This window comes from Bos javanicus, chromosome 3 (assembly GCF_032452875.1).
Source record: "Bos javanicus breed banteng chromosome 3, ARS-OSU_banteng_1.0, whole genome shotgun sequence".
NCBI classification, from domain to species: Eukaryota; Metazoa; Chordata; class Mammalia; order Artiodactyla; family Bovidae; genus Bos; species Bos javanicus.
In genome coordinates this window covers 89070323-89085334 of record NC_083870.1, presented here as the reverse complement: position 1 = coordinate 89085334, position 15012 = coordinate 89070323, and the positions used below count along the sequence as shown (strand labels likewise).

The 15012-nt window shown below is 41.6% G+C and overlaps 1 protein-coding gene across 9 annotated transcripts in view; it reads right to left on the bottom strand.

Moving 5' to 3' along the window:
- The window catches only part of DAB1 (DAB adaptor protein 1), a 1337206-nt gene that overhangs the window by 292560 nt on the left and 1029634 nt on the right, over positions 1-15012 (bottom strand). The gene's annotated exons all lie outside the window — the stretch shown is intronic.

Below are 15012 nucleotides of genomic sequence, written 5' to 3'. Positions count from 1 at the left end.
TCCAGCCTTGGACAGGCTACTGAATCTCTATGACTCCAGGTTTCTACATATGCATGTGAAATGTGAAAATAAAATGAAATTAAATATTTAACATGCTGGGCATACCATTTTCTTCCCCCTATAAAAATAGCTTTATTTCCTACAAACTTATATCCCTTCTATATTTAATCAGAGCCTCAGCCTGACCAAAAGCCACTGGATACTCAACTAAGACAGCAGGGACAAGTCTTGCAGAGCTTATGAAGCAAGGGCTAAAAGCGACCTGAGACAGTTACACATTTCCCATCTGCCATCAAGCATCAAGCTACCTTTCCTAAGTCCAGCCTGACTCCAGCACTCACGGCTATCCATCACAGCATCATTGCCATGTCCATCGTCTTTAGCACACGCTTCCATATCGCTGTTAATAAAGGATGTGGGGATAATCATTTCCCCAATGATAGGGGTCCTGATCCTTTTTTAGGATCACATAATAAGAACATTTTTCATTGTTGGAGATAATTCCCCTTCCCGGGCACATTTGTCAAAGGCAGTTTCCAACAGTCCCGTACATCATCCTGAAATACATGATAAGATTCAGGTCTGCTATTCATCATCCGCTGGGCTTCTTCCAAATGTGAGTTCCTGCGTGGCTTTTCTTGCCTCTGGTTTAACAATTGGAATGCATGTTCTTCCTCGAGCAGCAGTGCCAGCCAGGGAAGGTTGAAAGACTGAAGTGACCATAGTCCCCAGGTAGAAGGAAGTGAAATCTCTAATGTTGATATAGAAACTCTTTATAAAAGTAAAGTGCATCTGTTGCCACTGCTTTGCAAGAGCAACCAGACCCCTAGGAAATGAGCTTGCACTGAGGTTCTATTCAATGACCACTGTGGAGAAAACACAGAATATATCAAAAAGGTCCTGTGCTCTGGATCATTGAGACCTGAGTTTAAAATTCCCGCTCCTTCCATTCACATGATGAGCGATGCTGAACAAACTTGGAACTTATCTGAGTATGTTTATTCATCTGAAAAATGGGAGTGCTACTGACTTCATGAATTTTTTGGATTCTCATTGCATTCTCTGCATGTATTGAGTAGTCAACTAATTAATGCCATTTCCCATTTCCCTCACTGGGAATGCTTTAATAATTCTCCTCCTCTCAACTTTGAGAGGATAACATGATGCACAAGACACAGTCCCCTCTATCAATCCAGCAAGGAAGAGAAGTCTGTAAGTGAAATGTTAATAGATGGAAGAAAGGAAGGAGAGCTTCATCTAAATTAAAAATGTTCTAAAATGGTATGCTGAGAATCATGGAGAAAGGAAGGTTGAATTACATGCAGGAGGGGGATGCCATCTAGCTGGGTCTCAGAGGATCAGATGAACCTTGAAAACAGACAGGAGAGAAGGGGATTTTTTCCAGATTGAAAGGAGAGCTGCTGCAGCAAACTCAAGCATGTTTAGGAGGTTCAAGCAGGTCACTCTGTTCAGAATGTGCCAGGTACATGTAAGGAACATGTAATGCCTGCTAAATGGATGCGTGAGACAGAACCACAGGGCTCTTCAGAGCATTGATTCTGAGATTACAGCATTCACTCTGTCTCCCTTCTCCTATTTCTGTTTTCTCCCCTGCAAACATGAGATTTCAAATATGGAGCTACTTCAAGGGGTTATTCTGCAAGAGAAAATATATATAAAGGCATGAATACATTGCCTATTATTCTGTAATTGTGGGCAGAGAGTAGTTACCTTCATCACCACCATCCTCATTAGTATTTCTGATGTGGGGGTGCCCACTTGGAGGTAAACTGAGCCAATGATACTATTCACGGAACTGGGGCATCTGCAAAATCAGAGCACCTGTTCCAAATTCAAATCAAAATGTATTTTGATTTATATGCAGTCAAAATCCTTCAAGTACACCTCATCTTGAACTCTGTGAAAACTGGAAAACATCTGGAAAGCCTGGACTCTCTGGAATCCTCCTAAAGAAAGCAAAATGTTTCCTTCTCAGCTTCTAGAACCCTTATAGGTAGCAACCTTTCACAAACCATAGTCACAAGGGGTAAAATATTAGGGCTTCTATGCTTTGCTAACTCCCTTTCTGCCTCCACCACATGGTCTACCATCACTCCTTTATGCCGCCGAGGCCGTCTCAGCCCAATCATGTGGCTACTGGAATCTGTAGGAAGATGTCTTTCAGTGTAAGTGTCACTTGGTAATTAACAAGAGGACACTCATTCAGTAGGGAAAAGTTCAGTCCACTGTTCAGCACAGGCACAAGCTCTGGGGTCAGAGAGATTAAGGTGAAAATGTGTCCCTAACTTGTCACATGCTGTGTGATCTCAAGCAAGTTGTTCATCAATCTGAGCCTCAGCTGCTTCTCATGAAATAAGGGGATGCTTGTGTTCAAGCTTAAAGGAGACATCTCCACTCCACCCTCACCTCTCCCTTTGACCTACGGGTGCTCTCTTGATGGACTGGGCAGAAACATGCAATCCTGCAACATGTTGTACTCTGACCATCCCAGAAACTGTCATTATAGGATGGGGTTGCTCACATCCTGACACACCTGGGGCCTTGTCTGCTCAGAAAATCCATGCAAATAATAAAACCCCATGCTCTGGGCCACTTACTGACTATCTGCAAAGATGAAGACTCTCAGACACTGGGCAGGACTGTAACTTTACCTGACTCATAGAAATCAGAGGGCTAATATGAAGGGCTTTGTTCTTCCAAACATCAAAATTCAAGCCCAGCCACTGCCAGAGGCAGCACACTGAGCTTAATGAAGCAGTGGGATGAACTAATATGGCAAATCTTATAACTCTTACTACCAATATGGCCCACATCATGCTGAATTATAGCACCAGACATGATTGGACACACGTTGCAAAAGGGAGAGGTGGTTCACTGAATGGGAGGAATTTTCAATGCCACATAATAAGAATCTCTAGAGCAAGCTCTTAAGGGAGATGTTTATGGTTTTAAATTTTCTTTCTGCTTATTTCTTTCTTTCTGCAAATCATTCTCCCCCACACTTTATGATAATTAATTCAACAAACATCTAATGAATACCTACCATGTTCCAAATGCTGTGCTGGGAACTCACAGTTAGTGGCAGAGGCAGAGAAATAAACAAAAAAGTATAAGAAAAATGTGGTAGATGTGATGATTTGAATAAATGAAGTGCGCTATAAGAGCCTTCACAAATCGAGGCATGAGAGGCTTTTTTAGTCATTCACTCACTTATTCATTCAACAGGCTGCACACCTACATCTTCCAACACTGGGCTTAGTGGTAAAAGTGAAGTTAGGAGCTTGCCTGATGGCTCAGTGGTAAAGAATCTGCCTGCCAATGCAGGAGAAATGGGTTTGATCCCTGGTAAGAGAAGATCCCATGTGCCATGGAGCAACTAAGCCCAGTCACCACAGCTACTGAGCATGTGCTCTAGAGCCTGGGAAACACAGCTACGGAAGCCCGAGTGCCCTAGAGTCCATGCTCTATAACAAGAGAAGCCTCCGCAATGAAAGCTCAAGCACTGCAACTAGAGTAGCTCCCTGCTGGTCACGACTAGAGCAAAGCCTGTTGCAACAAAGACCCAGGACATTCAAAAATAAATAAATTTTTTAAATTATTATTATTCTTTTTAAACTGAAGCCAGATATAGTCCCTGCACTCACAGAACTCCCAGCGTGGAGGGATAAAGAGGAACCAAAAGATGATTAAAACCATGTATTAAGATGGGCAAAATGAGGTGCTTTGTGAGCACAAAGACTGGTCATGATCACAACTGGGGGTCGCATTGGGTGGGTTGCAATGGGCCCCCCGAATATTTCCAGGGATGTAATAGCTCACTTGAAGCTAAAGCAGAAGTGGAGTTGCTTTGAAGAGAATTATTTTTAAGTACTATTCTTGGAAGAAAAAAAAAACATTTGCAAAATTCCAAATGTGAAATATACCATGGTACGATCAGGAGACTGAAACGAATTCAGTTAAGCCAGGGAGTGGAGTATCATTCTGGAAGAGTGGTGAGGGATGTGACTGGAAAGATAAGAAGGGGACAGGCCAGGCAGGGCTTCCCTGAAGCCCCGATAAACCTCGTGGACTTTATCCTGAGGCCAGTGGGGACTGTTCGCAGAAGGGTCTGACGCAAAGGTCGGAACTGATCAGATCTTCCCATTAGTGAGCACTGTCAGGAAGAGCTTGGAGATGGATGACTCTGAAAACCTGAGGACTGCTCAGGAAGGTGATGGAATGGTCTGGATGACAGATGAAGGCAGCCCAAACTATCCTGAGGAGAGGGGGAGTGTGGAGAGAGAGGATGAGTGGATTTGAGAGATATTTAGGAGGTTGCAGGAACTAATATCACTGATTAATTCATCGAGGGCACTTGGAAGCTTGAAGTGTCAAGGACGATGGATCTGTCAAATGGTTGCCGGGTTCTGAAGGATGACCAAGAGTCACTCCAGACAGCAGGGAGAGAAAGATGATCCAAGTAAGGGAGCAGCATGCATGAAGTCGCAGAAGTGTGTCCTGAGACTAGGGCTCATGATGGTACAGGATGAGGAGAGAAAAAGGGACACAGAGGCATGGGCCAGGCCTCAGAAGGCTGGCTTGCTGCCCTGCCTGGTGCAGCTTGCTCAGCTGGGGTTACAAAATATGTTCACGAAGGGGAGCAGGTGTGCAGCGGGATTTGAAGAAAACCGACTTTCTAAATAAACCAGTTAGAACAAAGTCACCAATGAAGCCAGAAACGAATCTGTCTTCAGGGAATGGCCACAGTGAGTGAGATGTCCTGTAATAAGTTCAAGGCCATGTGCTTGTGGAGAATACAGAAGACTCTGCCTACCACATGTAACGCGATACAGCAGTCTTTCCATAAAAACTAGACTTTGGGACCCAAAATGGTGTTTCCTCCCTCTCAAGCTCTCTAGCCCAAGAACTTCATGGACCAACCCCAGAGAAATGTATGTTGTCTTGCTACTAAATCCTTGAATCCCCGACACTGAATTTCCAAAGCCTGTAAATCACACCACTAGTAGAGAGTGATTAGCTCACCAAGATCCAACTCTGAGAAAACAGAACGGTGCCATAAATTGACTTCAAGTGGCTAACCTGTTTCTATGTCCATCCCCCCAAAAGAGTGTAGCCCTTTTTCACATTTCCCACCTCCCACATCAAGGCACAGGGCCAACACATGTGTTTAGAGGGCACCAACTTACACATCAGACAAACTCGTTAGTGCATTGCAGCCAGTGGAGACCAGCTACATGACCTCGGGCAAGTCCCTTGATCTCTCTGAACATTGTTTTCTTATGCGTTCCATGGGGTAGTGTAAGGTTTGGGCTCACTGGGGACAATTTATCTAAAATGGCTAGCATGCAGGAAGCACACAAGAAATGATGGTTATTAATGAATGTAGCTTGACAACATGGTCCATTTTCCTTTGTATTTCCTGTCTACCTTCCCAGTTATTCTTGGAAAAAGCATCCTTTTGAAGACTGACCAGTATGTTTTTTTTCACTGCCTGATTACCCCCATGCACCTCTGGAGAAAAGGGTAACTTGTACCGTTTTTTTTATATCCTGCAGCACTAAGAAAAAAGGTCACCTTTCAGGTAGGCAGCTGGGGGGCCAGAGGGGAAAGGGAAAATTCCCTTATCTTGAGTCTGCATACAGACAACTGTGTTAAGTGCTTTATATTTTTGACTCATATAATAGTCAATACAACACTTTGGGACAGGTATTATTACCTCCATTTTAAGAAGAAGGAGCTGAGACTTGAAACAATTAAGCAGTTAGCCTGAGATATACATGTAGTAAAGGAGCTGAGCCTTGATGCACCTTTCAGTCTATCTGATTCTAAAGCATGAGCTCTTCCAGGAGGCTTCAACACAAAAGAGGGAGCAAACTCATGAAGAGCTTAATCCTAAGAAGGAAAGTTGTTGAGAATCTATAAACTCAAGCAACACCATCCAGGGAGTTATTGCTGACTTCCAGCTCTGTCTCTGCCACTGACTGACTGAGTGATTAACGGGCAAGTCAATCTTCTCTTAAGAACACATCTTGAAAGAGAGGCTCTTCTGGCCCCCAAACACTAATTCCTTCTAAACGTTCCTGTACTTCTAGACAAGTTATTCATGTTTTAATGTAAATAGACATTTGGAGTATCATGTTACTTGTATTAAGCTGAAATCCACCTGCTTTGGGTCAGGAAAGCAGTGAAAAAAGTTTTCATAAAAATTTTCCTTAGTATGATAAAAATGTAGTATTTTACTTGGTAAATATAAATTGGAGTAAACATGAAACACAAAATTTATGAATAGTAACAGATGGAAATGAAGAAAAGTAGCAACATGGAAACATATATACATGTTTTATTTTTTTTTTTTCTGAAGGATACATGCATGTGTGTGTACTCAGTTAGGTCCTACTCTTTTTGACCTCATGGACTATAGCCTGCCAGGCTCCTCTGTCCATGAGATTTCCCAGGCAAGAATACTGGAGTGGGTTGCTATTTTCTCCTATAGGGGATCTTCCTGACCCAGGGATCGAAACTGCATCTTCTGCACTGCAGGTGGATTCTTTACCACTGAACCACAAGGATGAGACCCACAGAAATCAGAAGAGCCTCCCCTCAGGCAGAAGTTCTTGGACTATAGGTACTGGCTGGAGTCCAAGTCTCCTTCTCCAGTGTCTCTGTCCCCCGGCTCCACCTCCAGAACACTAAGCTCCCACTGCGCTCATGGCTGCTGCTGCTGCTGCTGCTAAGTCACTTCAGTCGTGTCCGACTCTGTGCGACCCCAGAGACGCCAGCCCACCAGGCTCCCCCATCCCTGGGATTCTCCAGACAAGAACACTGGAGTGGGTTGCCATTTCCTTCTCCAATGCATGAAAGTGAAAAGTGAAAGTGAAGTCTTGCAGTTGTGTCCGACTCTTAGCGACCCCATGGACTGCAGCCCACCAGGCTCCTACGTCCATGGGATTTTCCAGGCAAGAGTACTAGAGTGGGGTGCCATTGCCTTCTCTGGGGCTCATGGCTAGGGCTGAATAAACATTTGCCGACAAAGTAATTAATTAAATATGCCTCTTCTACATGTCACACTTGGCAAATATAAGTTCTACATCCACTGAGTGCCTGTGGAAAATAAGGCTCAAAGTGTGGAAGTGACCTGCCTGGAGGTGAACGAGAGAGCAGGGGGCCTGGGGTACAAACACAAATTCAAGGTCTTGATGACCCCAAGTCTGCCTCCCTGCAGGATAAAAGCAGCAGACAGAAGTGATGAAATAGCAGCTCTCTCTGCACCAAAGGGCTGATAAAATGACTTTCCAAATTTACTCTCCCAAGGTCCTAAGGACCAGTGGAATAATAAATATGAAAGTTTATGAGCTCCTAAGTAGTAAGCCTGTTATTATTAACAGAGTTCTTTCCCAGGACTCACCAGTCAGTGGAGGGATTAGGACCCTGAGCATGCCATTCCTGAAACCATTCCTTCGCCACAACTGACAGAAATTTTCTAAGAAACCTCCCCAAAGTCTGCACAGCTACTGAGGCACACAGCTAGGGTTCAAACACAGTTTGGGAGGAAATAATCAGGTAGCATGTTGCTGTGCCACTGTTCTTCATTAATTATCCTTGAGTAGAGCTCCAAAATAAATATAAGGAAAGTGACTAAGTTTATGTCCAAGTATTTCTATAAAATAGGGAGAAAATACTAACCCGTGATCTCAGAAGGAAGAGGACAAAAAAGCTAACCCTGACCATACTGCAGATCCCAAGTTGGCCCTTTATCCAAGGTAATTTCACTCACCTTTCTGATAACAAGCAGAGTAGTAATACCCACCACCTCCCCCTACACACACACTGGAATCACACACTTAAAGACAAGGGTCAATGGGGCTAAATTCTGGTGACACAATAGATAAGAACAAGAGTCACAGAGGAAAAACCAGGTCTGCTGGACTCCACAGTTAGTGCTTTTCCACGACACTAAGCTGCCAGATGCTGCTGACTAAAATCACCCCCAGATATGTCTGTTAATGCTGGGACCCACTCCTCTACCACAGTCTTCTACTGGGTGTCCTAAGGCCGGGCTCACCACAAACTGTCGGCTGATCCTCTCCCTTTCAGGGCAGATAATGAACCTGAAAGTGTACACTCCTTCTCTCTGGTCCTCCGTGAAATCCCACCCCCAGAAGAGGCACCTCTGACTAGCTGTGTGTGTAGTGACACAATGCAACAAAAACGACATGAAGGAAACAACTTTATTCCTCACTACTTTCATCCCCTCCTTATTTGAACTATGAACACCCTAGTTGCATCTCATACACAGCCTGTCTAGAAACGCATTTGTGGTGAAATATGCTCCAGTGTGACTTGTTTGTGAATCTGTCTGACTTACTTTCAACAGCCTGGGTCAAAGAACTAGGGTGACAGGTTTGTGAAGAATTATTAATGGCCTCTTAACATTCTTTATGCCGCTCTTTGTCACGGCACATGTCTCACATGTCAGGTGCTTTTTTTTTTTTTTAAGGAAGCAAAATGTCTGCCCCACCAACCATCTAAATCTTGCCAAGAAAAGAAAAACGTTTCCATTCTGTAATACCAGGTAGTAAAATGAGAAATATACTTATGATAGAATGTCAACTGACAAAGCAGCATGTAAAATCATATGAACAGCATAATCTCAAGTACATATATTACCCAGGAAAGTCAGTTCAGAAGGAAGTAACTTAGAATGTTAATAAGTTATTTTTAATTTTTAGGATTATGCATGCCTACCTTGTCTTTTCTAGTTTTCAGTAATAGGCATCTATAATTTTTAAAAAGTCTTATGAAACTATTAAAAAAGAAAAAAGTATTTATTGTTCATAAAGAAGTCTAAAATTATTGTGTTTCCTTACCACCAATATCATTATGTAAGGTTATTAAATTTGACCTATGTCAGGCACAAAGATTGTTCAAGAAAAGAAAAATATATACCAACCTCGCTGCTGAATATAAATAACAAAATATTAAGTAAAACATCAAACTAAAACCATAGGATTTATAAAATATCATAAACAGAAATGTAGAAACTCTATCAGTGAAACCCATGACATTACTGATTTTAAACTAAAAGAAAAAAAACATGTATAATCATTGAAATAAATTTAGAAAAAGCATCATAAAATTCAACATGAAAATTCAAGATTTAAAAAATAATTCCTAGAAATGATAAATGAAGGGGAACTAATAATAAATGTTTAAAAAACTTAAATATCACACAGGTAATTTAAGGCATTTCCATTAATTTAAGAAAAAGTTAAGAATACCTACTGTCTACTAAATATCATATTAATGATTCTTTACAACCTCCCCCCTGACTGTAGCCCACCAGGCTCCTCTGTCCATGGAATTCTCCAGGCAAGAATAATAGACTGGGTTGCTAATCCCTTCTCCAGGGGATCTTCCCAACCCAAGGACTGAACCCAGGTCTCCTGCATAGCAGGCATATTCTCTATCATCTGAGTTACCAGGAAAGTGTGTTGTACTAACAGGCTGAGACAATGTAATAAAATAAGAAAAAGAACAAATATTTAAAGACTGGGGAGAAGCCTGAAACTTACTTATAAGGTTATATATTGCTTCATTAGAAAATCAAAGAGGAGTCATAGAAAAATATTACTAAAAGAGTTTAGTAACACTCTTATATTCAAGATTCAAGACCCATGAATATATAAACTACTTACTTCCTTTTAAAGTTCTACTTATTTTGGCCCAGCTAGCAACATTTGTTTAATGGAATACTTATACAATCCCATAGCCGAAACTAAAGAACAGGAAATGAATTAATCCTATTACCAGCACATTCTTGTTCTCTCTTTTTAATGTATATGTGTGCTTTCCTTGTGCCTTGGTCCAGACAAGGGTATCAAGAATAAAAACTGCTGTGGCAGGAGTGAACGTCGACATTCTAGCAATCAGCGAACTAAAATGCACTGGAATGTGTGAATTTAACTCAGATGACCATTATATCTACTACTGCACGCAGGAATCCCTTAGAAGAAATGGAGTAGCCATCATGGTCAACAAAAGAGTCTGAAATGCAGTACTTGGATGCAATCTCAAAAATGATCTCTATTCGTTTCCGAGGCAAACCATTCAATATCATGGAAATCCAAGTCTATGCCCCAACCAGTAATGCTGAAGAAGCTGAAGTTGAATGGTTCTATGAAGACCTACAAGACCTTTTATAACTAACACCCAAAAAAGATGTCCTTTTCATTATAGAGGACTGGAATGCAAAAGTAGGAAGTCAAGAAACACCTGGAGTAATAGGCAAATTTGGCCTTGGAATACGGAATGAAGTAGGGCAAAAGTTAATAGAGTTTCACCAAGAGAATGCACTGGTCATAGCAAACACCCTCTTCCAACAACACAAGAGAAGACTCTACACATGGACATCACCAGATGGTCAACACCAAAATCAGATTGATTATATTCTTTGCAGCCACAGATGGAGAAGCTCTATACAGTCAGCAAAAACAAGACCGGGAGCTGACTGTGGCTCAGATCATGAACTTCTTATTGCCAAATTCAGACTTAAATTGGAGAAAGTAGGGAAAACCACTAGACCATTCAGGTATGACCTAAGTCAAATCCCTTATGGTTATACAGTGGAAGTGAGAAATAGATTGAAGGGACTAGATCTGATAGAAAAAGTGCCTGATGAACTATGGATGGAGGTTCGTGACACTATATAGGAGACAGGGATCAAGACCATCCCCATGGAAAAGAAATGCAAAAGAGCAAAATGGTTATCTGGGGAGGCCTTACAAATAGCTGTGAAAAGAAGTGAAAAGAGAAGGAGAAAACAAAAGATATAAGCATCTGAATGCAGAGTTCCAAAGAATAGCAAGGAGAGATAAGGAAGCCTTCCTCAGTGATTAATGCAAAGAAATAGAGGAAAACAACAGAATGGGAAAGACTAGAGATCTCTTCAAGAAAATTAGAGATACCAAGGGAACATTTCATGCAAAGATGGGCTCAATAAAGGACAGAAATGGTATGGACCTAACAGAAGCAGAAGATATTAAGAAGAGGTGGCAGGAATACACAGAGGAACTGTACAAAAAAGATCTTCACAACCCAGATAATCACGATGGTGTGATCACTCACCTAGAGCCAGACATCCTGGAATGTGAAGTCAAGTGGGCCTTAGAAAGCATCACTACGAACAAAGCTAGTGGAGCGATGGAATTCCACTTGAGATATTTCAAATCCTGAAACATGTTGCTGTGAAAGTACTGCACTCAATATGCCAGCAAATTTGGAAAACTCAGCAGTGGCCACAGGATTGGAAAAGGTCAGTTTTCATTCCAATCCCAAAGAAAGGCAATGCCAAAGAATGCTCAAACTACTACACAATTGCACTCATCTCACACGCTAGTAAGGTAATACACAAAATTCTCCAACCCAGCCTTCAGCAATATGTGAACCGTGAACTTCCAAGATGTTCAAGCTGGTTTTAGAAAAGGCAGAGGAACCAGAGAGCAAATTGCCAACATCTGCTGGATCATCGAAAAAGCAAGAGAGTTCCAGAAAAACATCTATTTCTGCTTTATTGACTATGTCAAAGCCTTTGACTGTGTGGATCACAATAAACTGTGGAAAATTCTGAAAGAAATGGGAATACCAGACCACCTGACCTGCCTGTTGATAAACCTATATGCAGGCCAGGAAGCAACAGTTAGAACTGGACATGGAACAACAGACTGGTTCCAAATAGGAAAAGGAGTACGTCAAGGCTGTATATTGTCACCCTGTTTATTTAACTTACATGCAGAGTACATCATGATAAACGCTGGGCTGGAAGAAGCACAAGCTGGATCAAGATTGCTGGGAGAAATATCAATAACCTCAAATATGCAGATGACACCACCCTTATGGCAGAAAGTGAAGAGGAACTCAAAAGCCTCTTGATGAAAGTGAAAGAGGAGAGTGAAAAAGTTCGCTTAAAGTGCAACATTCAGAAAACGAAGATCATGTCTTCTGGTCCCATCACTTCATGGGAAATAGATGGGGAAACCGCGAAAACAGTGTCAGACTTTATTTTCTGGGGCTCCCAAATCACTGCAGATGGTGATTGCAGCCATGAAATTAAAAGGTGCTTACTCTTTGCAAGGAAAGTTATGACCAACCTAGATGGCATATTGAAAAGCAGAGACATTACTTTGCCAACAAAGGTCCGTCTAGTCAAGGCTATGGTTTTTCCTGTGGTCATGTATGGATGTGAGAGTTGGACTGTGAAGAAGGCTGAGCGCCAAAGAATTGATGCTTTTGAACTGTGGTGTTGGAGAAGACTCTTGAGAGTCCCTTGGACTGCAAGGAGATCCAACCAGTCCATTCTAAAGGAGATCAGTCCTGGGTGTTCTTTGGAAGGAACGATGCTAAAGCTGAAACTCCAGTACTTCGGCCACCTCATGTGAAGAGTTGACTCATAGGAAAAGATTCTGATGCTGGGAGGGATTGGGGGCAGGAGGAAAAGGGGATGACAAAGGATGAGATGGCTGGATGGCATCACCGACTCGACAAATGTGAGTTTGAGTGAACTCCGGGAGTTGGTGATGGACAGGGAGGCCTGGCGTGCTGCCGTTCATGGGGTCGCAAAAAGTCGGACACAACTGAGCGACTGAACTGAACTGAACACTGTTGAATAATTACAAATAATTGTAAAATCTTGTTCTGGACAAATCATCTATATACTTTTTAAGATCGCCTTGGGTAAGAGAAAACAATGTGATGATTCTGATAAAGATGAGAAAGAAGAGGAGGATGGAATGGAAAAGGCAGAAGAGAAATAGGGAAAAGAAGGGAGAGGTGGGAAAGATGGAGAAAGATGACAGGGAAAGAAGAAGATGAGAAGGAGGAGGAGAAGAGGAGGGGGAAACGGGAAGAAGAGAAGAAGAAGATTCCAGATAAACTTTTTTGAGTTTTTAACATATGCCAAGTTCTATATTCAGTGTTTTATTTGCCTTATTTCAATTTATCTTCCTAGTGAGCCTTTGAGCTTTGTAATATTACATCTTCATTTTAAGGGAAAGGAAACTGAGTCTCTGAGAGGTGAAGTCACATGCTAAGATCACACAGTTTGGAAGTAATACAGCAGAATCTGAATCCAGCTCTGCCTGCCCAGACTTCACAGTATTGGCCACTCACTAGAGGATACTCCTTGCACAGGTACTCTGTTGACTTTAGACCTACTAAAGATGTGAAAATGAGGAGTTCAAAAGGTCACCTTCACAGTCCCATTCCAAATCTTCAACTAAGCCAATGTTCTCTAAAACCTGAATCCTCTCTTTAGAATGCTGCAGGTTTTGTGTATTTAAATTAAGAATGAAAAGATATGCATTAAGTACAATTCTAATGCATTAAACATTCAAGAGCATAAGTTTAGTGGAAAGGTTAAATTTGAAGCAAAAATAAAACTTGTCAGTTTCCAGTGAAAAAGCATTTGAATTCTAGTACATACCGGGCTCTGCAATAATTTTTTTTCCATGTAGCAGTTCTCCTAGGACCTGTTCTCTCACTTGCTTTCCTTCTATTATTCTTATACTCTCATGCATAAAAAGCAAGGCTTATATTAGGTTTTAAAGGATAAAATAGACTTCTTCCAAAATACTTGTGTTTCAAATAAACATCTAAAGCAAAATTTATAGTCCTTCTTAGGGTTCTGACTGTCTAAGAACTGCATATGCATTACATTTATGTCCTTTGCTTCCTACGGAGCATCAGACAATGCCATCAGAAAACATGACTGGGCAGGCATGGCTATGCCTCAGACAAATCACTGCCTATACAAAGCAACCAACGACAGCTTGTTTGCAGTCCCATACTGACAGATTTTAAGACTTGAAAGAGAGTTCTATTAATCCTCTTCCACGCAGTCTTAAAAGACAAGGGAGGAAAAGAGAAGACAGAAAACACACATCACACCACAGACACACACACATGTATACCAAGCAACAAGTTGCCTACATCCTATTATAACAATAGACATGGTCATAAAGCCATAGGAACAAATCCTCCAAAAATCATGAACAAGCAATAGAATCATTTTGTTTTCATACTACGCATGCCAGTCTTCTCTACCAGATACCTGTGAGCCTCCTCTATGTCAGACACTTTTTAATTGTTGGGAGTTAAAAGGGTGAACAAGAGATCCAGCTCTGAAGGACTGTATAGCACAGCTCTCCAATGAAAATACAGGGTGTTTTTAATAAAGTGTGATACTAATAAAATGCTGGTGAAACAAACAAAAGAAGTAACCCAATTTGGGGAGTAAGGAAAGGCCCTTCAGGAGCCCTACTAAGCTCAACCCTGAAAAATAAGTAGGAGAAGGTCAGTCTAAGAAAAAGTGGAGAGCAACAAAAGGATTTGGGGCTTAACTGCTAGCCCAGGTGCTCTCAAAATCTGGTCTCTGAACTACCAGCATCTGCATTACTTGAGAACTTGTTATAAATGTATCTTGGGCTCTACCCTAGACATAGTGAACCAAACACTCCAGGAACGAGACTCAACAGTCTGTGTTTTAACAAATCTTCTAGGTCATGCTTGCATGCCTGGAGTTTGAGAATCACTGGTATTGGGCTGGTCAAAAAGTTTGTTCGTTGCGGAAGATTTACAGAAAAATTCTGAACAAACTTTTTGACAAACCTAATATATTCAAAGGTGAACTAAAGACACAGAATGCCTGGAAAGCAAACAGGGTTGGGTGGGGATGTGGCGCAGATTTAGGCAGTGATATTGCTAGAGGGATGGAGAGAGAGGTAGAAGCCAGGTTAAGAATGGCCTTGTATATTATGAATTTTTTTTTTTTTTTGGATTTTACCCAGAGAAGGATGAGCCATTAAAACATGATACTGTGAATACAAAAGACACCAAATAATGCTGGTGACTGTAAAACTATATGCAATCACAAAGATAGCACCAAATCCTATTCCAAAGACCGAAAACCCACTGCTGCACAATAAGTAGCCATTTGGA